Consider the following 26,408-nt stretch of genomic DNA (forward strand, 5'->3'; position numbering starts at 1 on the left):
CCACCTTTTATATAACATAACAAATGCATTTTTCTTAATTTAATGATTCAAATTTTGAAATTCATCTTATGAAGTTTGTCTTTTGATTCCAAACTAATTTAGTGTCTCCTACTATACATACAGTCAAGTTGGTCTGCATATACACACACACGACTACAAATATACAAAATTAATAAACAAAGGACATATAAGACAAAATATTTAATGATTTTCCCGTGATAACTAATTAGTTTATCTATGTAGTAAACATGCAAGTAAATCTATCAGAAGAGACATAACATTTTAAAATTCACCAGCAAAGCAGTGAGTTTATATCATACAACTAACTTATGTGATAATTTAAAATGCCTTTGCTAGTAATATTTATGATATTGTTACCTTTATTTGTTTCAGTCTTTGGACAGCTGCCATGCTGGAGCACTGCATTGAAAAGTCTAATCAAACAAATTACACCTCTGTGTTTAATTTCTTAAAGTCTGATACTTATTCTATCTATCACTTTTTGTTAAACTGCTAAGTTCTGGGAATGTAAACAAACCAACATCAGTTGTCAAGTATTGGTGGGGACAAACACAAATATATATGTATAAAACACATGCATGCAAACACACACATATTGCACATATGCACACGCTGGCTTCTTCCTGTTTTTATCTACTTAATTCACTCACAAGGCTTTGATTGACTGCGGTTATAGTAGAAAGCACTTGCCCAAGGTACTATGCAGTGAGGTTGAACCCGGAACCATGTGGTTGAGAAGCAAACTTCTTATTTCTTTATTGCCCACAAGGGGCTAAACATAGAGGGGACGAACAAGGACAGACAAAGGGATTAAGTCGATTACATCGACGCCAATACGCAACTGGTACTTAATTTATCGACTCCGAAAGGATAAAAGGCAAAGTCGACCTCAGCAGAATTTGAACTCAGAACGTAATGGCAGACGAAATACCGCTAAGCATTTCGCCCGGCGTGCTAACGTTTCTGCCAGCTCACCACCTTCTTACCACACACCCATGCTTGTGCTTGTTGTTAGGCATTTAATTCAGGGCTTTGTTTTTGTTGAATAATTGAAATCAATGACTGTCAACAATTACTTTGCCGAACAGATATACGATGACTGACAATGCTACAGAACTAGACTACTGGTTCAAAGTTCATGGGTTCATGTTTGAGCAATTAGTATAGTATGTTTACAGAAGAGTCTAGACAAAATGGTCTAATTTGGTGTCAGGATATAATTTAGCTGTACCATAGTGGCTAAATGATTGTGGTTCACCACCATCGGATCAAAATGCTATATATACCATTAAGTTATTACTTCATTAAGTAAGTTGGACAACAGGTACTCTTTTCTATTCTGTGGTCTGAAAGGATATCTAACCTTAAAAACACCAGCTCTTCCAAGTATATGTCTAAACTTGCAGAACTATACAATTCTTGTGAGTACAGAGAAGTTCTGGGATGTAAACAAACCAGCACCAGTTGTCAAGTGGTGGTGGTGATGGTGGGCACAAGCATAAACATATACATGTATATATATACTATACATAGAAACACACACACACACACACCATCAACATTGTTTTAATGTCCACTTTTCCATGTCCAAATGGGTCAGACAGAATTTGTTGAGGCAGATATTCTAGAGCTGGATGCCCTTCTTGTTGCCAACTTTTTTCCCTATGACCAGACATGTTTTCACAGAAGATTCAAAATGATGGACACCACTTGCCAGTTGATACTTGTTTATAACTATCATGTGACATCCAGGCAAGCAGACAGCAACTCACACACACACACACGTTCGTGTGCAGCAGGCTTCTTCCAGTTTCTGCCTACGAAATCGATTCACAAACCTTTGCTAAGCCAGGGACTTTAGTAGAATACCCAAGGTGCTGCATAGCGAGACTGAATTACACCAGTAAATATTTAAGTACACCTACACATTTATAAGCCTATTTCTTTTCAAAGCTGATTTTCCTGATTACATAATGATCCATGAATTTTCAGAAGATATTTGAGATAAAACAATACTTTCTGTTATGAATTAACCTGCAAAATTATTCCCAGTCTCCTGTTGAACATTTCTCATAAAGTTGCAGATGTGGCTGTGCACTTAAGAAAACTGCTTCCCAACCATAGAGCCTTGGCACAGCACCTTTGGCAAGAGTCTTCTGCTATAGCCCTGGGTTAACCAAAGCTTTGTGAATGAATTTGGTAGATAAACATTGAAAGAAGCCTGTCATTTACATAGATGCATACATGCATCTATGAGTGCGCATGCACATGTGTCTTTGTTATTTCTTTATTGCCCACAAGGGGCTAAACATAGAGGGGACAAACAAGGACAGACAAAGGGATTAAGTTGATTACATCGACCCCCAGTGCATAACTGGTACTTAATTTATCGACCCCAAAAGGATGAAAGGCAAAGTCAACCTCGGTGAAAGTTGAACTCAGAACGTAACGGCAGACAAAATACCACTATGCATTTCGCCCGGCGTGCTAATGTTTCTGCCAGCTCGCCGCCCCATGTGTCTTTGTGCTGGTGCTTATCTCTTGTCACCACTTGACATCCAATGTTGATTTGTTTACATCTGTGCCCATAACTTAGTGGTTTAGCAAAAGAGATTGACAATAAAAACCAAGCTTAAAAATAAATACTGGGGTCAGTTTATTCTACTAAATGCATCAAGGCAGTGAGTGCTCCAGCATGGTCATGGTCCAATGACTTAGACAAGTAAAAGCTGAAGAGAGAGAAATAGTGAATCTAAATAAATGTTGAGACCATTGATCTTTCCTAATGAAAATGTCAAAATGAAGCATGACAGGAAATGGAAATCTCAAAAATTGATAAGGAAGATTTCTTTGAAGGCCTACTCTTTGCTCTTTTTCAGGGCCCCTAGTGTTATTTACACACACACCCACCCTTCTCATACACACAATTCCTTATTCTAGCAAGCGACCCACATTACATTTGTTTTGTGAATCCTTGCTACATCTGGCAGTATCTGACTTTCAGGAAGTTATAATTTCTTTTCAGACTTAGCAGCATTGTGTGATTGCATACATAGAAAAGGAAGAAAAACGACCTTAAGACTTCACAAACATAGCACTTTAAATAGTTAATAGACAAAACAAATGTATATATTGCTAAACCAGGACAAACTAAGTTAAGAATTACAAAGATAAGCCAAAAATATATAAATATATAAAATATATAAAAAAAAAAGACAATGTTGTGAAGGAAAAAACATTGAAAATAAACTGTATGTCATTTACAATCTTAACATGTTTTAGCTGGAGAAGGCAAAAACTGTGTTAGGGAAGAAAATGTTGACGAGATTTACATGTGTGTGTGTGTTAAAAAGCCTTAGCTTATAAAATTATAACAATGATTAAAGATGAATCAAGAAATATAAGTTATAGTTATTTTAATTAAAAATAAACAAAACAATTTCCCTGAATGAAAAGTACTACAAAGGAAAAAGAAAGTTAGATACAAAGATAAAGTTTTTGGACATATATTAATTTAATAAGTATTTTGATTAATTTTGGCTGTGTGGTTAAGAAGTTTGTTTTACAGTCTTACTATACAGCATCTTGGAAAAAATCTATTATAGTGCCAGGCCAACCAATGCCTTGTGATTGAATATGGTAGATGGAAACTGTGAGGAAGCCTGCCATGTTCATTTATGTATTTGTGTGTGTATGTGCATGCATCTGTTTACACACCCATCACATGAAAAGTGGTGTTGGTTAATTTACATCCCATAACATAGCAGTTCAGCAAAAAGGGATTAATAGAATAAACCCCACAGTTAGAATATGTGCTAGAGTCAATTTGTTTCCGCTAAACCCTTTAACCCCTTAGCATTCAGATTAGTCTTTCAATTGTAATGCTTATTTATTCACATCATTTTGAATTAATCATGCTTTGTCTCGTAGCTTCAAGATATCTCTCTGCCTAAGCAAAATTGATACTGGTATTGGTGCTACTCAAAAAGCTCTGGTGAGGTTCCACATGAAAAGCAGCTAATATACCCTGTGGGGGTGATCGGTGTTAGGAAGAGCATCTAGCCATAGAAACTGTGCCAGAACAGACAATGGAGCCTGGCGTGGCTCCTGGCCTTACCAGCTCCAATCAAATCACCCAACCCATGCCAGCATGAAAAACAAATGATGATGATATGCGTGCATGCGCACGCATGTATGTGTTACTGTCTCCTTGCCTTACATCACATGATAGTTGTAAACGAGTGCACTGTCAAACAACTGCCTTCAATTCCAATATTTTGCAAAAATATGTCTAGTCAGAGACAGGTAAAGGTTGGTGACAGCAAGAGCATCCAGCTATAGAAAAATCTGCTTCAGCAAATAGTTTCCAACACATGCAAGCATGGAAAAGTGGACATTAAAACAATGATGGTAATGACAGTGAATCTGATGAAACAAGATCAAATTAGAAATACTCTCTTTTCTCTCTCTTTTACGTCATTTTGACTGCGGCCATGCTGGAGCACCGCCTTTAGTCGAGCACAAATCGACCCCAGGACTTATTCTTTGTAAGCCTAGTACTTATTCTATCGGTTTCTTTTGCCAAACCGCTAAGTTATGGGGACGTAAACACACCAGCATTGGTTGTCAAGTGATGTTTGGGGTAACAAACACAGACACACAAACACACACACATATATATATACATATATACAACGGGCTTCTTTCAGTTTCCGTCTACCAAATCCACTCACAAGGCTTTGGTCGGCCAAGGCTATAGTAGAAGACACTTGCCCAAGGTGCCACACAGTGGGACTGAACCCAGAACCATGTGGTTGGTAAGCAGCAAGCTACTTACCACACAGCCACTTCTGTGCCCATTTTGTTAAATCCACAGTTACCACTAAAAAGTGTGACTTGTAGCATGTGCCATGCTTTCACTACTTGTTTAAGATACCTATGTAATTGGAAGCAATCATATACATCCTCTTGTCATGCCACCCTAGACCCAGCAAAACGTTGAAGATGTGACAGCTGGATGGAAGAAGGAGTCAGCACCAACACTCACTTGCAACAGAGTAAGACTGAGCAACGAGCAACTTGAAATGAAATGCCATTCTCATTCCTCAAGAACAAAACACAACACCCAGTAGACATTAAAGTGCATAAATTTCTTACTTAACAATATAAAACTCTTGAGTTCTTAATGTTTCCCACATTCATGATGCAGTAGGTCAGGGGTTTTCAAACTGTGGTTCGCGGACCACAGGGGGTCTGCAAGGACAAGACAGGGGGTCCGTGGACAGCAAATACTTTTTATAGGCAATTTGATTTTATATATGTTTTTTAATCGAAATCTTTTAATTGACAATAAACCTATTTGTTAAATGCTGTTAAATAAATAAATGCAAAAATATATGTTATTTTAAGCAAATATTTATGTATAAATTTAATAAGCGTTTATAAGGGGGGTCCCTAAGGTAAAGCCTGAAATATAAAGGGGTCCGCAAGTCAAAAAGTTTGAAAACCCCTGCAGTAGGTATCCACACTGCATACAACCATGAAGAAGCTAGTTACAGTATTTGCAGACAGTTACAAATCACTCTTACTACAAGTCCACCACTAAATTGCAGCCACTTTCTGTTTCTTATTCTACCAGTACAATGAATGGCTTCTGCTCTTTTGAATCGAATAAATGTTACGCTTGCATAATCCCATTTAATCCACTTGCTTCTACTCCTCTCATCACTCTTATCATCCTATCTTATTTCTCTCCACCTAGTATTAAGCACTTACCCAATCATTAAGCTACATAATTTGATATTCCTCACGATGTTCCCTTCGGCTATTAATCTCTAACAATACAAATTAAACATTAACTATATTTTCTTTTATCTCCAAGCTACCCTAAGTCCCTAGAATAAAGGAAAGGGTCTCGTGGACACTCTTTCTTTTGGTCCCATCTTACAACATCCTCCCCATTGTCATACCCTCACCCCCACACCTACTTTGTACTTTTGCTACCTACCCACATACTTCATTTCATTCTTTTACTTGTTTTAGTTATTTGATTGCAGCCATGGTGGGGCATCACCTTGAAGGGTATTTTAGTTAAACAAAAATTTTTTTTTAAGCCTGATACTTATTCTATTGGTCTCTGGTGCTGAACTGCTAAGCTACAGGGATGTAAACACACCAACGTCAGTTGTTAAGCAGAGGGGTAGGGACAAACGCAGACACAAAGACACACACAAATATATATATATATATATATACATTATCCAAAATGTATAGTATTAAATATTCATCATGGCTGGTCTTACCAATCGGTTTCGAGTAAAGAATACAATGGCGGGTTAGATAACAATCCATTGTATTCTTTATGCAAAACTGATTGGTAAGACCAGCCATGATGGATATTTAATACTATACATTTTGGAAAATATACTCACTCAACTGACATATACGAGTGTATCTTTTCCCTGACTTATGGTCTCCTAGACGACTCACGCACGTATATTAATGTATGTATGTATACATATAAACTCAGTGTAAACAATCTAAGAGACAATATATGATGACCTTCTGTGTCTGTTTTCCGTTTGTGCTTATATATATATATTTTTAAACTTATACACACACACACATATATACACACAACAGGGTTCTTTCAGTTTCTGTCTACCAAATCCACTCACAAGGCTTTAGTCAGCCTAAGACTCTAGCCCTAGGTACTATGCAGTGGGATTGAACCTGGAACCATGTGGTTGGGAAGCAAGCTTCTTATCACACAGCCACACCTGCACCTATTTCTCTCTCTTTTTTTTTTTTTTTGTTAGATTGGCTTAACTCTATTTAGAAGACGCAAACTGTATGGGAAAAAAAAAAAAAAAAAAAAAAATGAAATGAAATGGTTGTTGATTACTAAGATTTAAAAGTAATAAATTACAAAATCAATTATGTCTGTTAGACTTATGTTTATATCCTCAAAATCTCAACTAATACAGCTAAATAGGAGTATAGATCAATCTAATAATAGATCTTTTTTTTTTTTACTTGTTTCAGTTATTGGACTGTGGCCATGCTGGGGCACCTCTTTGAAGGGTTTTAGACTAAATGAATCAAACACAGTACTTTTTTTTTTTTCCTTAAAAGCCTGGTACTTAATCTGCTAGTCTCTCATGCCAAACCTGTAAGTTAAAGCAATCTAAAAGCAACACCCAAAGTTCAACAGCAGGACTGAACCCGAAACTATGTAGTTGGGAAGCAAACTTCTTACCACACAGCCACGAATCATGATATATATATATATATGTATGTCTCATACAGATATAGGGTAAAAATGAATTGTTAATTGATAATTAGTAATGTTACCAAGTAGTTCGGTGTGTTAAAAACCATTATCGGTAAATGTATAAACACAATTTAAAATTTAGGGTTCAGCAAGTATTGCTTCACCACACACCGAAAATTAGAAATAGCAGCCAAAAAACTACTATTTCTCTACAAAAATAAAACTCCCCCAAAAAAGTAATACTCGCAAACTACAATGGTAAAAAAGGAAACAATAATGAATCTACCCGACCTTGATTAATTGTGGACTCCCCAGCCAATACTTGCTGAACCCTAAATTTTAAATTGTGTTTGTATTGATATATATATGTGTGTTGGCACTTCGTCACTTACAACGGTGAGGGTTCCAGTTGATCCGATCAATGGAACAGCCTGCTCGTGAAAGTAACGTGCAAGTGGCTGAGCACTCTACAGACACGCGTACCCTTAACGTAGTTCTCGGGGATATTCAACGTGACACAGTGTGACAAGGCTGACCCTTTGAATTACAGGCGCAACAGAAACAGGAAGTAATAGTGAGAGAAAGTTGTGGTGGAAGAGTACAGCAGGGTTCGCCACCATCCCCTGCCGGAGCCTCGTGGAGCTTTAGGTGTTTTCGCTCAATAAACACTCACAACGCCCGGTCTGGGAATCGAAACCACAATCCTATGACCGCGAGTCCGCTGCCCTAACCACTGGGCCATTGCGCCTCCACAGATATATATATATATATATATATATATATATATATATATATATATATATATATATAAATAATATCATCCAATATTCTAAGTCTATGTCAATCTGCAAAGTCAATGCTTAATTAAATCCTAGTTAGAACAGGAAGACAAACACTTTTGTTACTATGCTAGCATGTGTAAATTAATGATACAAAATAATCTTGCATGAGTAAAAGAGTAGTAGAGTTCACACAAAAATTAGAAAGTGGGATTAGAGACTTTCCTGTATATAGTTTGGCGCCTAAAGTTGCTGAATTGAAATCCTGCCAGGGGAGGAGGACTTTTGCTTTTGCATTCCTTTCAGATTTATAAAATATTAACTACTAAGTAATATACTCGTAGCAATTCAATTAATTATATCCTTCCAGCCATCCATCCATCCCAAAAAATAATAATTCATAATTAAATGAAAAGGATTTGCCATCTAAGACCGAAACCACCAACTTAACAAATGTCTAAATGAAAATTCACGTGATTGATTCATATCAACTGATCAAAATATGACACACGCTGACAGACCAGAATTGCAGAAAGAGTTGACTTATTGATGTATATCTGAAACAGGTTCACTTTAAGTTAACATGCTTTTGTTTATATATGTATATATTTATGTACACTCAAAATATATATATATATATATGCATATAATGTGTGTGTGTGTGTGTATATACAGAGAGAGAGAGAGATTGATACAGATGAATGTGTGCATGCAAATGTGTACACGCACACACACATATATACATATATATCTATATACATACATAGGTTCAAAAGAGAAAAACAACTAAAAAACAACAAAAAACAACAACGCATGGACGTGATACAGATATTGTGTTACTGGACGCTCAGGAAAGGAAAGGAAAGAAAGAGAATTTGACGTTTCGAGCGGAGCTCTTGGTCGGAAACATAGGAAAGTCCAAAAAGGGAAGATGGAGGAAGAAAAAATCGCCAACGATCCACGAGGCTACATTGTGGAATGACCGGAAGGGAAAGGGTGGAGAAAAAGTTCTTTCTAAGACAGGAGAGTGCAAGAGAGGGAGGTAAGTATGTGTGCATGCGCACGGGTCCATACATATATATATATATACATACATACATACATATATATCTATATACATACATACATATATATATATATATACATACATATATATATTATATATATATACATTATATACATTCATACATAGTGGTTGGCGTTAGGAAGGGCATCCAGCTGTAGAAACTCTGCCAAATTTAGATTGGAGCCTGGTGTTGCCATCCGGTTTCACCAGTCCTCAGTCAAGTCGTCCAACCCATGCTAGCATGGAAAGCGGACGTTAAACGATGATGATGATGATGATGATGATGATACATACAGATATATCCAACCAAACACCCACACATTTGTCATTGAACATTCATCTTAATGCTAAAACAAATATAATCAAATAGAAGAGGAGACAAAAAGCTGAAAGACTTAGCAGACATGAAGCCTAAACTGCAAAAATGAAAGACAGCTCAAATTCATACAGTTCAAACCATTGATTTTATCATCATCAGCTTCCTCTCAGAGAGCGAATGGTTCTAAAGATATACAACAAGAAGTGGGTGAATAAATAGGAAATTATGAAGTTAAATCTGAATCAAAGTAGTATTTATAACTTAAAACAAAAACACTGCTAATTGCTTCTCCCTATCTTTTGTGTATAAAACAACAAATAACCAAGCATAATGCAATTGAAATAATATAATCTCAGCTAATAGGCATTCATCAGTCTATAAAAAGCAACAACTCTAGCCACAGTGAGATAATGGATTAGATACTGGCAGCTTTCCCAATAGTTGGTTTTAAACACTCAGATAAGTTAGAGTACAAAGGAACTGAATTATCTACAGAGGGATGTGTGTAACTACAGAAACTATGAGATCAAGAGCAACAAATTCAGGTTAAAGGGAGTGATAAAAATGAATTTAAAATAAATAAATAAAATTATTGGAATTCAAAAGAAATTAGTTTAACTTTTAATTTTTAAAATCATTTTCATAATTCCTGTAATTGTTTGTAAAAGGAAGTTTTTAGTCAATTTACATACTTTTATGACTAATCCAATAATAGATGCAATTACATATTTAAAATTTTCTTTTTTTCTTTTTATGTCTATCAGGCACAAATGTAGCTGTGTGGAAAGAAGTTTGCTTCTAGATTACATGGTCCTGGGTTCAATCCCACTATGCAGCACCTTGGGTGTCTTCTACTATAGCTGCAGATTGAACAAAGCCTTGCGAGTGGATTTATTAGGTGGAAACTGAAAGAAGCCCTTTGTATATTTGTGTATGTGCATGCATGTATGTGTGTGTGTGTGTTTTCTGGTTGTCCCCAGCCACAATTTGACAATCAGTGTTGGTTTGTTTATGTCCCCATAACTTAGCAGTTGCAAAAAGGGAGCAAAAGAATAAGTACCAGGTTTTAAAAAAGTAACTCATGAGGTGATTTGTTCAACAAAATCCTTCAAAGCAGTGCCCCAGCATGGCCACAGTCCAATGAGCGAAACAAGGAAAGAATAAAAAAATCAGTGTTGAACAGACGTAGGCGTAGGAGTGGCTGTGTGGTAAGTAGCTTGCTTACCAACCACATGGTTCCGGGTTCAGTCCCACTGCGTGGCACCTTGGGCAAGTGTCTTCTACTATACCCTCAGGCTGACCAAAGCCTTGTGAGTGGATTTGGTAGACGGAAACTGAAAGAAGCCTGTCGTATATGTGTATAAGTATATGTATGTGTGTGTCTGTGTTTGTCCCCCCAACATCGCTTGACAGCCGATGCTGGTGTGTTTACGTCCCCGTAACTTAGCAGTTCGGCAAAAGAGACCGATAGAATAAGTACTAGGCTTACAAAGAATAAGTTCTGGGGTCGATTTGCTCGACTAAAGGCGGTGCTCCAGCATGGCCGCAGTCAAATGACTGAAACAAGTAAAAGAGTAAAAGAGACAAAGAAAATGCAATATTTCTTGTCTAAGGTCAAATTGTCTGGCCAAGTTGTAATAATGTCTCTTGCTTCTCTTTTTACCATTTTTGAATTGAAGATTTCCCAAACCCAGCTACACTGACCTGTTGAAACAAAAACACATCTATAACTTTTATTTATTTATTTATTCAACTAAATATTTTCTTGTCATAAATTACTAAAATGTCAAGTAGTTGTTCTTAGAACTATTTAAGAAACTTTCAGGAAGACTGCAACTAGTCATAACCACTTAAAAGTCCTTCAGAGGAAAGGTAGATATATATATAAAATGAATTTCTTTTTTTTTCTTGTTTTAAGTGGTCGAGTTGAGGGGAACATACATAAATAAGTGCGTGTGTGTGTGTGTGTGTGTGTGTTTCTGTGTGTGTGTGTAAAAGTCAGGGTGTTTGACTAAATAGTGACTCACAGTTGGCTTGATGAAGTCACTTTAATTATATCTTCTTGTCTAATTCCCTTCCAGACTTAGAAGTTCAGGGGAAAAGCATACACAATTTTCACATACTGCTGCCCACTCTTAAAGTCAATTCCTACCTGTCCAACAACTAAAGCTGCCTATCTTTCTGTACACACCAACAAGAGAGTAATAAAAAAAAATTAAAAAATAAAAATAGAAAGAAAATAACTGTCACATGTAACAGACACATTCTTTACTTAATAATCAATACAAGTAATCTCGTTTCCAATAACAGCACCTAGAATATATACATATATTTATATATATTTTTTTTATATCAATAGAAAGCTAAAATAATCAAATAAATAAAACATCATTGTTCGTGATATCAGCAAGACAACGTTGACAATGGAATGCAGGAGACCTACATGACTTCCATCCAATAAAGAAGTGAATTTAGGACAGCAACTGCTAACAAAAGGCCTTTCCCTATTTTATGATGTGAATAAAGTAGGCGAAATGCACCACCACCATCACAATAAAAAAAACACCATATATACATGTATATATATATATATATATATATATCATAAACAGACACACGCATGTGTGTGTAAGTTTATATATATATTCATCAGCCTTTATTTATATACAAGTGTGTGTGCGCGCGTGAGAAATACCTATGTTATAAAGAATTTAATAATGTAGCAATCATAAACATCAGGTGGTGATATTGACTTATTTAATAAGATATTGTTGAACTTAAGGTCAGAGCTGACAGCTGAGAATTTACTTTGTTCTTACCGTTTATTGAAGTTTTACTGTGGGGCGGGGGGACATTTCGAGCATTTCATTAAAAAAAATAATTAACTAAAAAAAACTATTTGGTTCCTCCTAGTTGTCATTTTTTTGACAAACTACTACGGAAAATTTTATATGAGATTTATGGTTTTTATTCTTCTTAATAATAATAAGCAAAACACACATATAAAGACATGCACATTGGTATCAGGAACTACCATGAATGAGAAATTGAAAGACAGAAATATCAGGTTTAACTGTTTTATCCCTATTTGGAGATTGCTATAAATTTGGTGGGGGGGGGGGCAAAAGATGAAATGCTTAGATAAAAAAAAAACAATGAAAGAGAAATTAGTAAAAATTATAATTGAGTTATAAATAAGAATAACTATTTGATTTCTTTTTTATCTTTTACCTGTTTCAGTTATTAGATCACAGGTATGCTGGGGCATCAACTTATTCTTTGCAAGCCTGGTACTTATTCTATCAGTCTCTTTTGCTGAACCACTAAGTTACAGAGACGTATACACACCAACACCAGTTGTCAAGTGGTGATGGGTAGGACAAACTAACACACACACACACACACACATTCTGCCTTATCTTCGAAACGCCTAGTTAGAATAGAGGCAGCTGATGAAGGAATAATTCCTGTGTTGGTAATTATACCTGTCCTAAACAAAATGGCATTACTTTTTTGACTCACCCTCATATATACACTGAGTGGCTATGGAGTTCCAGCAGAGTAAAATAGGAATCCATGGGGTCCATAGGCAAAAGATGGTTGAGAACCACTAGTTTGAATAAAAGGGGTTCTTGGTAGAGATTGGGAACGATGGTTTTAGACCTTCCATTCAGTATTCACAAACTAGTGTGATTGTTGTTCATTTCTTGAAATAGACATTCAAACTGTGACCATCCCATAATTTCGAAAGAAAAAGAACTATATCGCCTGCATCCCTCCCGTTTTTTTAGGATGGCAGGGTATGATTTGAATGAGAGTTGGCTGCTGTTTCTGGCAGGTCAAGCAACCACATAAAAAAACTAACTTGTGGGCTTGGTGTGATTCTTTTAGATGTGAAAATCTGAATTTTGTTTTCGTTACTTTCCATCAAATAATTTCTCACCTTGTGGAAAAATAAATTACATTCAAGGGGAAAAAAAGATTGGTGAAACAAACTAATCAATGGAATATAAGCTGTGAGCTGTGTGTGTGTGAGAGAGAGAGAGAGAAGGGGAGGGGTAGAGATAGACAGGTGGAATGACAACCTGACAACCACTTTATATATATATATATATATATATATATATATATTAGGTTAAGTGGTAAATAGCTTGTTTTTGTTCTTTATATGAATATAACATTGGAAAACAGAAACTGGAGTTATTGTTGACTCAGCTCAATATGTTTTAATGTATTTATAGCTATATTCAAGTACACTTATTGGAAAGTAACTGCATATATGCAATGGCTATTGTGTAGTCAAAGCAACACGTTCATCCTGCTTAGCTTTGAAGAAAGATACATCCTTCAAAAACATATCGTATTTATTTGAAGGTTGTCACTGTTTAGCCCCAAGTCAGTCAGACCTGATAGATCAAACAGGTATCCAGTCAATTAGATGTGAAGTATAGAGCTGCTGTAGTAGGTATATCAAAGCTTATATGCAGTAGGCGATCTTATACAATGAAGTCTGGGAAGCTTTGACAGAGACTCGACATTAATTATCACATAAAAATGGAACAACATTGCCTAGCATCAACAAAATCTTAGTCCAACATCATTTCTGTGTGTGCATAAGTGAGAGAGGTGGAGGCACAATGGCCCAGTGGCTAGGGCAGCGGACTCGCGGTCATAGGATCACGGTTTCGATACCCAGACCGGGCGTTGTGAGTGTTTATTGAGCGAAAACACCTAAAAAAGCTCCATGAGGCTCCGGCAGGGGATGGTGGCGAACCCTGCTGTACTCTTTCACCACAACTTTCTCTCACTCTTACTTCCTGTTTCTGTTGTGCCTGTAATTCAAAGGGTCAGCCTTGTCACACTATGTCACGCTGAATATCCCCGAGAACTATGTTAAGGGTACACGTGTCTGTGGTGTGCTCAGCCACTTGCACATTAATTTCATGAGCAGGCTGTTCCGTTGATCAGATCAACTGGAAGCCTCAACGTCGTAAGCGACAGAGTGCCAACAAGTAAGAGAGAGAGAGAGAGAGAGAGAAAGAGTCAAGCAGTGAAGACATCTCATTTGTACAAACTTAAAATTTTAGCAAAAGGGAAACAAACTACGAGCCTTGTGTTATTCATTTATCATAACAGTGTCCCAATCAAGAACCAGCAAATTCTATAACAACATGGTCAGCCAATTTCATTTGAAAGTATAAATTACACTATTACACTACAAGAGGAATCCCAATTTAGCAGTAGCACCTTAACACTTTAGCATTTAAACTGGCCATATCCAGCCTAAATATTCTCCCTTTTATTGTTAAACCAACCGGAGCTGGCCTTTCATACCTACTCTACAATGTCATTCTAAAAATTAACAATCGCATCACTGAAATCTCAGAGCTATGATGATAGTGCATGATCAATTCAAATCAATGTAAATAAATAAGCATTACTTTTGGGAGAGTGATCTGAATGCTAAAGGGTTAAGCCAGAAAAGTTAGCTGATTTATTACTTTCTGATGATTAGGGCCAAGGTATATGATAATACCAGTTTTAATTTCACTCCTAAACCTCATTGTATTACCTCTTGCATACAGACAAGAAGGTTGTAGGTTACATATAAACCCACCCCTATGAGTCAGTTATACAGCTAACTGTTGAAAGTGACATGTGCATTGTCTGTAACTGTTAAATATTTGCAGCTAACTGCTTAGTTTAAATTACCTTCATGGACGTTGAAAATGCAGAAGGAATGTACTCGAGCATAATTGTGTTTGATTGACATTACATGAAGTTTCCAGCAGTGCATTAATAGTGTGTATATATATATATATATATATATATATATATAAGTTAAAAGCATAATAAATGCACAAACAAATGAGAAACAGGCAGAGATGGTTGCCAACTCCTCATCAGTTATCAACTAGCAGGTCACTCACAATTTCGCGACTAACCGATAATATTGCATCCCCTACTGGTGAAGTCATATGGAATTTGTTGAGGTAGGTTTTCTATGGTAGGATGCCCTTCCAGTTGCCAACCCTCATTTGTTTCCAAGTAAAGTAATATTTCCTCAAAACCAGACATGTCTTGGAAGATTGGGAACAATGAACTGGACAGAACTTGCAACAACAATCATTTACAACTGTCATGTGATGTCAAGGCAAGGAAATACAAAAATACACACATACATATGCATATATATATATATATATAATAATATTAGGGACAAAATCCAAAATTACAGGTAAAAAACTCAATTAAAATCAATTTATAAAAAAAATTAAAATTAAATTGAGCCTTATAGATAAAGTATATATAAAATATATAGTTTTAGGGAAAATAACCAATTTTCAAGAACTCATCGATGAAAATCCACTATCACATATAGAAAAATTAATAATTAAAAGCACAATAAATGAGTATAATATAAAGTAAAGTAAACATCATAAGATAAATATAATAAAAAGATTACACGTGTTTCATAACTAATTTTCAAATAGAAAAGAAATTTAAATCGATTAAAATCAATTGAAATTATCGAAAATAAATTCTATTCAAACTAAAACTATATATATATATATATATATATATATATATATACACACACACACACACACACACACACACACAAAGGGCCTCTTTCAGTTTCCATTTACCAAAGCCACTTGCAAAGCTTTAGTCAACCTGGATCTGTAATAGAAGACATATTTGCCCATGGTGTCATGCATTTAGACTGAAACTGAAACCATGTGGTTGAGAGGCAAACTTCTCCTCACACAGCCATGTCTGTGCAAATATGTGCTAACGTGTGGCTTTTTGTTTTACTAATATGCAAGCATTCAAATATAGATATGATGTGTGCGTATCACACATACACCCACGTTTATACCATTTCTCTGAGTGCCAATGTAATCAAATACTCATGGTTTCCTACATTCAACTGCATACGAAAAAAAAAAAATGACTTACACCAACTTGCAGTGCATTTTAAACAATATCTGCAAGGAAGAGCTAATATTCTAACAAGTAAGCACCTTGAATAAATCAATATAAAGTTACCCAACAGTGAAGACTATTACTGTTCTCCTAACCCTCGCTGTCCCATTCTTCATCTTATTCCTTACTTTGTGCTCATCTGAAATTGTCTTTGCACCAGCCTTGAAATGTAATTTCTGTGTTAAATCTCATTTTACATGATAGAGGAGGAGTTGTTAGCATTCACCAAGATTTCCTTTTTAAAACAGTCTCTCTTCAATAGTGCATCCTGTCAACATACGGATTTAATGCAGAAATCAATAAGCTTAACTGCTACACTGATTTCTCATTACATATTCACTGTTTTATAATCATCTTTCTAAGGTTTAATTGTAGCAACATGTTAAAAATAAAAGTAAAGGAAGGGAAAAAAAAACACACAAAAAAAAAACAGGATATAAAAATCAATTATTACTATTATTATTGGTATTATCATTATCATTATTATTATTGAAGTACATTGGTTGAGAGTCAATAATCAACCAAACTAGTTCTCAGATTCTGGCTCCATTCATATGACTGCCATATTAGTGTTGTGTCACTAGGGACCTTATGGTCAGCTAAATTGTTGATTATCCATTTCTGTTTGTGTTGAGCATTAAGCATGTGAGAAGTTGGTCAGACATCAGGGAACAAGGTATGATTAGGCATCCTGAATATAATATGCATTAGCCTGGTCTAAAATCATGCTAAACGCTATCAGGCATGTTGAGGTGCAGTATGGTAGTTAAGCTTTTTTTCTCCAACTCCCATAGCCACCATAACTTATAGGACACAAGTATTGCTGTGTAGTTAAAAAGCTTGCTTTTGCAACCGTGTGGTTTCAAACTGAGTTACACTGAGCATCACCAAGTGTCTTCTACTGTGGCCCTGGGGCCAACTAATGTCTTATGAATGAACTTGGTAGATGGAGCTTTGTGCAGAAGCTTCTCATATGGAAGACAAGAAGTTAAATGATGATGATATTTTAAGTTAATATATGTGTGTGTGATTGAGTGTGCTTCGTTTGTGTTACAAACCTGTAAGTTAGGGGGTTCCACAAAAGAGACCAAAAGTGTAAGTACCAGACTACTGGGATCATTTTGTTCAACTAAGCCCTTCAAGGTGGTGCCCAAAACAAGGCCTCAGTCAAATGAATGAAACAAGCTAAAGGTGAAAGATATATATTCATAAACAATTGACAGGCTGAACATTTAAATTCAGAACAGGACTCTTCTGGGCCAGCCACTGGTTCACCAGCTGCATTAACCCTTTTGATACCAACCTGCCTGAAACCCCCTCTGGCTCTATAGTTCAAATATCTTGTCTTCAAAAGTTCTGAATTAAATTCTTCCACCAAACCTTAGTCACAATTTATGTTCCTAAACACTAGCTTAACGATAACTAAGTTATTTTACTAAATTCTTTATAAGATTTACAATTAATTGAAAGAAACACAGAGCATCTCAACAGAAATATGGTTACAAAAGGGTTAATTTTAAACACCACTCATACAAACAAGAGTTCAAAGTAAAGATATGCAAATGAATTTGGCCACTATTTGGTGCTACTCATTCCCTGAAATGTGTTAGGTGATTGGAGTATAGTGTATACTTTAGTAAAATAAATTGTTATTGCAGAGAGTTTAGACTACATATACGATGATGTCTGTGTTAACCAGAAAGGAGAAATCATGATACAGTACAGCTGTTCAGGAGTTGGATTGGTAGAGTTGTTAGAGCTCTGGGAAAAAATGCTTTGCAGTATTTACTGTAGCTCTTTATGTTTTGAGTTCAAGTCGCACTGAGGTTAAATTTGCTTTTGTCCTTCCAAGGACAAAATATAGTACCAGTCAAGTACTAAGACTGATATAATCAGCTACTTTCCTCAAATTTTTTTTCTTTCTTTTTGAAGGTTTTGCAAATAGCTGCATGTGTAGTTGCAAGGCTATGTGGATATTGGGTCATGAAATGTAATTCTTTGCCTATTATCTTTACTGTTTTACATCCATTTTTCTTTAATGATAGCATGTGAAAATGTCTTTTAGGGAACATGGTATAGTAGGTGAAAGCAAATAAAGGCAGTGAGCTGGCAGAATTGTTAGCATGCTGGGCAAAATGTTTAGTGCCATTTTGTTCATTTTTACATTCTGAGTTCAAATTTTGTCAAGGTCAACTTTGCCTTTCAGCCTTTTGGGGGTCGACAAAATAGGTACCAGCTGAGTATTGGAGTTAATGTAATCAACTTATGCCCTCCCTCAAATTGCTGTCCTTGTGACCGAATTTGAAATCAAGCTGCAGGCATGTAAACAAGCTGAAACCAGTTGTCCAATGGTGGAGCAGACAAACACAAACACATACATATATATACAATGGGCTTCCACACAGTTTCCATCTATCAAATTCACTCACAAAGCATTGGTCCACCCAGGGCTATAATAGAAGATACTTGCCCCAGATATGCAGTGGGACTGAACCGGAAAAGCAAGCTTCTTAACTCATCCACACCTGCTCCATTTCTATTAATACTTTTGAGATAATTCCTCTTCTTTACAATATCAACATACACTAGTGAGATACTGTTCCATCCGAAAATACAATGTGCCATTCTTCTTTACCACTCTGTTGACTAAGAACTTAATAACGTCTATTCCCCACTCCACATCCCACAGACAATTTCTAAACAAGAACATAACACCTAATGAAAATACAATTTAACATTTCAAAGCCGAATAATTCGACTTTCCTGCAGAATACATGCTTTAACATGTTATATACAGCTTAAACATGTTTTACATATAATCTACTGGTCCTGCAATGTGAAATTTTACAACACTATATTATTATTACTATTAATATGGCAGTGAGCTGGTAGAATTGTTAGCATGCCGAACAAAATGTTTAGCGGTATTCCATCCACTTTTACAGTCTAAGTTGAAATTCAAATCTATTAGGCTTTGCTACCAGCATCAATTCTGTTCAAATTAATTTCATATTCAGTGTAATGATACATTTTTACTGGCTAATGAATAACATGAAAATCATTTTTTGCTATAAATCAATACATAAATAGTTATTAGCAATTAAAGTTTCAAAATTTTGGTAATTTTAGCCAATCATAAGCCACAGACACATTCATGCCTGTTTCCATAGTAACAAGAAGAACATGAGAACTCCTTTGTCTGCAAGAAAGCACGTGTTGACAATTGAGCATGTGAATTTATGTAGCACAGGAGATATGAAAATTGTGATTTGTTTGAGAAATTGATTGAATGCATTTTTAACTTTCGTTTTCAATGAACTGGTCAACAAAATGTTTGTTTTGTAAAAATATTTAGTTTGTAATGTGCTATTTTGTTTTTAGATAAATCTTTTAAGTTTGAGCTATCGCAATCAATGCATATTGAATGCTTAAAATTACAAAAGGCGTGTTGTTTACTCTTTCATTTTTCTTGTTAACCCAAAAGATGGTACCCACATTCAACAAGTGGAGAATGTATAGGCCTCTGGGAAGCGAAGTAATAAACAACGCTGTGGCAGTTACCATTCTATGGTAGATTCATATCTCTGTGAATTTATGTGGTACAGGAGATACGAAAACTGTGATTTGTTTGATATTGATTGAATGCATTTCTAACTTTCGTTTTTAATTTTAAAAATATTTTGTAATGTGCTGCTTATTGCATGCTTAAATGCTTGTTTTTAAGCACAATATATAACATATAAACATGTACATCTTTTACAACATTGTCATTTAATAAGATTATGCTGGCAAATTTTTTATTTAACTAAAACATTTATTTACACAAAAGAAAATTACTGGAGAACGTTCATCTAATTCTTCCAAATCTTTCTGTTGAAACTGTATTGAAACCATTTGTGGGGAAAAATTGTAATGTGTTTATCGCATGTAACGTGTTGTTCGTCGCATTTTCATTAAATGCATATTAAATGCTTCAAACTACTTGTTAACTCATTTCTTTTTGTCGTTGAGGCGGTTGTTAGCTGCTAAAAATAGCAGCTAAATAACGTTTGTTGGATGAATCTTTTAAGTTTGTGCTAATGCATTAAATGCATACTGAATGCTTCAAACTACAAAAGACGTATTGTTTACAAATATTGATAACACGTGCTATTTTCAGGATATTGATGATAAATTTTGCAGTCACACACAAAATTACAGCTTGCAAATCCTGTTTCCTGACTGGGTGAAAATGATCAAATTTTAAGCCTCTATAACTTTTTAAAAACATTTTTCTGAAAAAAAAAAAGCGAAAGAACTCCAGCACTTCAGCTTGGAAAAGTATATTATTTTGCCAAATTTTATAATTTCCGATAAACTTTAATCTTTGCAATGCTGGCAACCAAACCAAGAAGATCCTCAAATTCTGTTGAAGTTAATTTTGCCTTTCATCCTTTTATCAACTAGCCCTCTATCTCAAATTTCATGCTTTGTGCATATAGTAGAGAAAATTATTACCATTATTATTATTATTATTATTATTATTATTATTATTATTATTATTATTATTATTATTATTATTAAGGTGGCAAGCTGGCAGAACTGTTAGCTTGACGAAACACTTAGTGGTATTCCACCTGTTACTACATTCTGAGTTCAAATTCTGCCGAGGTCGACTTTGCCTTTCATCCTTTCGGGGTCAATAAATTAAGTACCAGTGAAACACTGGGGTCGATGTAATTGACTAGCACCCTCCCACAAAGTTTCAGGCCTTGTGTCTATAGTAGAAAAGATTATTATTATTATTGTTGACTCTTCCACAACGACAAAAAAAGCCTTGATACCACACATTCTTATTTTAATTTCCAAAGTACATATTATGTAACTTGCTTGTATTGCTTCCACAAACGTTGAAGTCATTTCATTTCCACCCAGTATCAGTCATCTCGAGAATGTGGATACCATAAATATATGCTTCTACCATATAACAAAAGTCTTTACCAAACTGCACAGAAGCTACGATCTAATCATCTCATATCATTGACAAATGCTGCTTCAGCAAAAACAACAAACCTATTGTGAAAGCCTTATCGTGTTTGCTCAAACATCTAGAAACAAAAGCTCAAATCACATCCACTAAGGGAATAAGGCCTGAAATTTTGGGGGAAGGGCTAGTCGATTATATCGATCCCAGTGCATAACCGCTACTTATTTCATCGACCCCGAAAGTATGCAAGGCAAAGTCGACCTCGGTGGAATTTGAACTCAGAATGTAAGGATGGGACAAAATGCCGCTAAGCACCAAATCTTTTTAGAAGTGCGGCCCGCTTCTCGAAAAATGTTTCCTGTGCCTGATCTAACAATAATCTACTATTAATTACTGCGTAAGCACTTTGAACAATCGGCCTGGCAGAAATTGTGTTATTCATGACTGATTTTCCTGTTTCATGAACTTTGATTCCCTCATGCAAAGTAAATTGATACTTTATGATATATTCTTCGCCTGATACATTTTATATGTGTGTATTTAATCTTGCCTGATAGTGATAGAATATATCGTAACTTTAACCAGGGGAGCCTCTCCGTAATTTTTTCACTTGCTAGAAATAACAGCCAAATTTTCCTCAAATCACACCCGACCGTTATGAAAAAAGAAAAAAGGAAGGACACATTGCCAAGGATATAAAAATTAACGATGGGTCATAATTGGGATGCATTTGATTTTAAATTTGATTGCTCAGGGCCAATTTCACACACACACACACTCTTTCTCTCTTTTAAAGGCCTAAAGATTGTAAACACATATTTCTTAGTCAACTGCGGATACACTGTGTCTATTTCAAGTCAAGTGGAGGCGCAATGGCCCAGTGGTTAGGGCAGCGGACTCGCGGTCATAGGATAGCGGTTTCGATTCCCAGACCGGGCGTTGTGTTTATTGAGCGAAAACACCTAAAGCTCTATGAGGCTCTGGCAGGGGATGGTGGCGAACCCTGCTGTACTCTTTCACCACAACTTTCTCTCACTCTTACTTCCTGTTTCTGTTGTGCCTGTAATTCAAAGGGTCAGCCTTGTCACACTGTGCCACGCTGAATATCCCCAAGAACTACGTTAAGGGTACACGTGTCTGTGGAGTGCTCAGCCACTTGCACGTTAATTTCACGAGCAGGCTGTTCCGTTGATCGGATCAACTGGAACCCTCGACGTCGTAAGCGACGGAGTGCCAACAACAACAAAACTTCAAGTCAGAAAAGAAGAATACCAAATCAATTGATTTGGATAAGAATCAGTAAAAAATTGTTTGCAAAATCCAAACAAGTGTGAATTAAAGCTAATGGGGGTGGGGAAGAAGAAGAAGAATGAAGAGAAAATGTTCAGTGTAAAATAGATAAAATAATAATTGTAAGCCAGCAAAGAGTTACTTCCTACTATTTGGCACTCCTTGGCTCTCCAAAACTATTTAATTAACGACAATAGCTATCTTTTGTACACAATGAGGGTGGGGCCCTATATGCTCGTAAACATGTAAAAAAAGACTAGTTTATCAGATAAGTTGATTCAATATTACTCACACAAGTAAACCGATAAGCACTGTAAATAGCATAAACAGCAGTTTTGTATAATGTCAAGTTAATAAATAGCTGCAATAACCCGAGTGACTATTGCGAATTAGACACGTAAAAAGCAGTGGTTTCACCAAAGAAATTAAAAAAAAAAAAAAAAAAAAACGTAAGTCCGTCTACCAACCACACGTTTATGCCGATTAAGTCACAAGATATGCTAGAAATAGCAGCAAAATCTACTTTAAATTACACCCACTTGCTGCCTCAAATATTAAAGGCACATAAATGTGGGACACTCTCACGAATCCGGGAAAGGTGGTGAAATCGCACCTCCTAATATTCTGGGGCGGTTGCAAAATCAAAATCTACGTTCCGACTTATTTTCTCAGCTTTAGAAAACTGTGTATATAAAAAGTGATCCGTAAAACGTAGCTAGAAGTTAGGTTTCTTCTGGAAGAAGAAAGAACAGAAATAAATAATAATTTTAAAAAACCAATAAGATCTTGTTTGTACCCCCCCCCCCCGTAAGGCAAATCTGGTTCCTGAACATGTGGATGGTCTCGGCCGGAATCGTAGATCAGCGTGATCAGAATTGACAGCAACAATAGTAAACTACACATGCAGAGAGATACACACACGATGCTAAAGGTACAAGAAACCACCAAGAACATGTATCTAGTTTAATGAATAATCTTTTATCTGGCACAGATATGATACAAAAAAAAATGAAAGAAAGAAAGAAAAACATTGAAGCAAGTTAGTAGACTTGCTAACATTTAGATGATATACAAATAAAATGCTTAAGGTACTTGACTGAGAGTTACAGAGATAAATTTCAACCGAAATATTTTTTTCCATCTTTCTTCCTCTAACACGAAGAACAAAACAAGAAGAAAAAGAGGAGGTATTTTTTTTTCTATCTTGGACTTGGAAAATAGCAAAAAGCAAAATTGTTAGGCAAGCTGGAACACGAGGCTGGTTTTGTAGAGAAATGTTTGCTTGAAATTGTGATAGAACAAAGATTGGCAGAGTGAGGAGTCAGCTCGGGTCAAGGCTCTCTGTCAAACTCACAGCTAACTCTCAGCTAAGTAGAGAAGGAAGCATAGGCTAATTAACAGCAGAAAACAAACCAGGTTACTGTGAACGTCTGACAAAACAACTAGATTCTTCTTCGTTCGAATAAACCGTTTGTTTTTTCTGTCTTCCTTCCCATTTATTTTCTTAAAGACATCTGATCTTTCCATACTCACCTTTATTGAAACAATATTTCCATAGCAACATTTCTTCTTCTTCTTACGAGGTATTGAAAACACAGATGTTGAAAGATAGTTGGGTAGAGTTAAAAAAAAAAAAAAAAAAGAAAGTGTGTGTGTGTGTGTGTGTGCGAGTGAAAGAGAAAACGCTGAATTTGAGGGAGAAAATACGAATTTACAGTGTGAATATGGAAATAATTGTTGCTTCTCATTAACTCCGCAGCATCACAAATCGAAACGGAAACAGGTTTAAGACACTAGGTCACAAATAACTTACTAACATGCAGTCAGGAATAAATACTACAATAAAAATAACTGAGGAATGTATTGCAATACTGACAGTATAAATTATATATATATATATATATATATATATATATATATATATATGTATATATATATGAATGACATACATATAGCATACATATATATATATACACACACACATATATATATATACATATAGCATATATATACTGTATATATATAGCACATATATATATATATATATATATATATATATATATATATAAATAAATATACCATATATGTATATATATATATATGCTATATATGTAGTATATATATATATGCTATATAAGTAGTATATATATATATGCTATATAAGTAGTATATATATATATATGCTATATAAGTAGTATATATATATATATATGCTATATAAGTAGTATATATATATATGCTATATAAGTAGTATATATATATATATGCTATATAAGTAGTATATATATATATATGCTATATAAGTAGTATATATATATATGCTATATAAGTAGTATATATATATATGCTATATAAGTAGTATATATATATATGCTATATAAGTAGTATATATATATGCTATATAAGTAGTATATATATATGCTATATAAGTAGTATATATATATATATATATATATATATATACATACACAGTATATATTGATAGAAAAGACAACAAAAGAAAGAAAGAGACCTCGATATTACGTAAATAGAGGAATTTATCTGTAAATAATATGTGACATTTATTTGGTAGAGTTTCGGATGCCGGGGCAGAAAAACACGCCACCATCTCTTCAGTAATCTGGCGATTTTTCAATGGCTGTTAAAATCTGGGTGAACGGGTTCTTTCCTTTGGTTGTTGAAATAAAATATCTTAGATATATATAAGGATCCCTTCCAGGGACCCATTATTGAGCTTTTCAACAATCTGAATATGCCATGAGGTTTCTAGATGAGAGCTCTACTCACGTTTCATCAAAATCGATAAAACGATGTAGGAAGAGTTAGATAACAACTCCACAATCACACCCACACACAGAATTTTTCACATATATAGTAGATATATAGATATGTATGTATATATATATTTATACACGTGTATATATATATATATATATATGTAGATATATAGTATATATAGATAGATAGTATATATAGATAGATATATATATATATGTGAGATATATATATATATATATATATATATATGTGAGATATATATATATATATATATATATATATATGTGAGATATATATATATATATATAGATAGTATATATAGATAGATAGTATATATAGATAGATATATATACATATATATATATGTGAGATATATATATATATATATATATATAGATAGTATATATAGATATATATATATACATATATATATATATATGTGTGAGATATATATATATATATATATGTGTGAGATATATATATATATATACACATGCACACACACATACATATATGTGAGATATATATATGTATACATACATACATATATATATATACATATATATATGTGAGATATATATGTGTGTATACATATCTATATATATATATATCTATATATCTACTACATATATATGTGAGATATATATATATATATATATATACATATATATATGTGGGATATATATATATATATATACATATATATATATATATATATATATATATATATATATATATATATATATATATATATGTGTGTGGGATATATATATATATATATACATATATATATATATATATATATATATATATATATATATATACATATATATATATATATCTATATATATATTTGAGGTATACACATATGAGATATATATTATATGTATATATATATATATATATATATATATATATATACACAC

At 34.6% G+C, this 26,408-nt stretch overlaps 1 protein-coding gene across 7 annotated transcripts in view; it reads right to left on the reverse strand.

The window, feature by feature from the left end:
- LOC106875029 (jumonji domain-containing protein 1C) overlaps positions 1–26,408 on the reverse strand; it is a 354,655-nt gene that overhangs the window by 156,035 nt on the left and 172,212 nt on the right. The window contains exon 1 of one of the 7 annotated variants that reach the window (XM_089362410.1): positions 24,238–24,417. The exons of the other annotated variants lie outside the window; for them this stretch is intronic. The gene's annotated coding sequence lies outside the window, so the exon portion shown is untranslated. Of the gene's footprint in view, positions 1–24,237; positions 24,418–26,408 lie in introns of those variants that run through there. 7 annotated transcript variants of the gene reach the window in all.

Source organism: Octopus bimaculoides, chromosome 14, assembly GCF_046866305.1.
Source record: "Octopus bimaculoides isolate indiv1 chromosome 14, ASM4686630v1, whole genome shotgun sequence".
In the NCBI taxonomy this organism is placed as follows: Eukaryota; Metazoa; Mollusca; class Cephalopoda; order Octopoda; family Octopodidae; genus Octopus; species Octopus bimaculoides.